The sequence below is a fragment of the Salvelinus alpinus genome, chromosome 33, assembly GCF_045679555.1.
Source record: "Salvelinus alpinus chromosome 33, SLU_Salpinus.1, whole genome shotgun sequence".
Taxonomy (NCBI): domain Eukaryota; kingdom Metazoa; phylum Chordata; class Actinopteri; order Salmoniformes; family Salmonidae; genus Salvelinus; species Salvelinus alpinus.
In genome coordinates, this window is record NC_092118.1 from 25,878,210 (window position 1) to 25,880,330 (window position 2,121).

Here is a 2,121-nt window from a genome sequence, read left to right on the forward strand (position 1 = left end):
CATCTGTCTCCCGTGTCTGCATCTGGATCTCGCTCTGTGCCCTTATAATAATGTGTCTTAACATCTTAAGATGAATAATGGAAGATGGAGCTGGTTCCAAACCATAAACCCTTGCAGCCAAATTTATTTAAAGGATTTTGGGGGCTATTTGGCCTAGCGAGTGTCAAAAGTCGAACAGTACAAATTCCTGCATGATGGAGATTACTACTCTTGGCAGCACTGAATCCATCCTCTCACTTTCTCAGTTTAACATCAGTCACATACAGTACATCATTCTTGCATTAAGAAATCCTGCTATGCCCTCAGACGAACCATCAAACAGGCAAAGCATCAAATCAAATCAAATGTTATTGGTTACATTTCACATGGTCAGCAGATGTTATTGCGAGTGTAGCGAAATGCTTTTGCTTCTAGTTCAGACAGCGCAGCTATATCTAACATGTAATCTAACAATTCCACAACAAATACCTAATACACACAAATCTAAGTAAAGGAAAGGAATAATAATATATGGATGAGCAATGACAGAGCGGCATAGGCAAGATGCAATAGATGGTATAAAATACAGTATGTACATATGAGCATCAATACAGGACTAAGATTGAATCCTACTACACCAGCTCTGACGCTCATCGGATGTGGCAGGGCTTGCAAACTACTAAGGACTACAAAGGGAAACCCAGCCACGAGCTGCCCAGTGATGTGAGCCTACCCGACGAGCTACATGCCTTTAATGCTCGCTTCCATGCAAGCAACACTGAACCCTGCATGAGAGCACCAGCTGTTCTGGATGACTGTGTGATCACGCTTTCCGTAGCAGATGTGAGCAAGACCTTTAAACAGGTCAACATTCACAAGGCCTCGGGGTCAGACAGATTACCAGGACGTGTACTCAGAGCATGCACGGACCAGCTGGCAAGTGTCTTCACTGACATTTTCAACCTCTCCCTGACCGAGTCTGTAAATGCCTACATGTTTCAAGCAGACCATCATAGTCACTGTGTCCAAGAAAGCAAAAGTAACCTGCCTAAATGGCTACCGCCCTGTAGCACTCACGTCGGTAGCAAATAAGTGCTTCGAAAGGCTGCTCATGACTCACATCAACACCATCCTGGAAACCCTAGACCCACTCCAATTCGCATACTGCCCCAACAGATCCACAGATGACGCAATCTCAATCGCACTCCACACTTTCCCACCTGGACACAAGGAACACCTATGTGAGAATGCTGTTCATTGACTAAAGCCCAGCGTTCAACACCATAGTGCCCACAAAGCTCATCACTAACCTAAAGACCCTGGGACTAAACACCTCCCTCTGCAACTGGATTCTGGATTTCCTGATGGGCTGCCTCCAGGTGGTGAGGGTAAGCAACAACACACCTGCCACGCTGATCCTCAACACTGGGGCCCCTCAAGGGTGCGTGCTTAGTCCCCTCCTGTACTCCCTGTTCACCCACGACTGCATGGCCAAGCACGACTCCAACACCGTTAAGTTTGCTGACGACACAACAGTGGTAGGTCTGATCACCCGACAACGATGAGACAGCCTATAGGGAGGAGGTCAGAGATCTGGCAGTGTGGTGCAAGGACAACAACCTCTCCCTCAATGTGAACAAGACAAAGGAGCTGATCGTGGACTACAGGAAAAGGAGGGCCGACCTGGCCCCCATTAACATCGACGGGGCTGTAGGGGAGCGGGTCGAGAGTTTCAAGTTCCTTGGTGTCCACATCACCAATAAACTATCATGGTCCAAACACACCAAGACAGTCGTGAAGAGAGCACAACAACACCTTTCCCACTCAGGAGACTGAAAAGATGTAGCATGGGTCCCCAGATCCTCAAAAAGTTATCCAGCTGCACCATCGAGAGCATCCTGACCGGTTGCATCACCACCTGGTATGGCAACTTCTCGGCATCCAATCATGAGGCACCACAGAGGGTAGTGCGTACGGCCCAGTACATCACTGGGGCCAAGCTTCCTGCCATCCTCTCTGGGATAAGCGTCCCGCTAGCGGGACAACTTCTGGGGAAACTGGAGGGCGCGCAATTCAAATAAATAATCATACAAATTATGGATATTAAACATTTATGTACATACAAGTGTCTTATATTTGTTA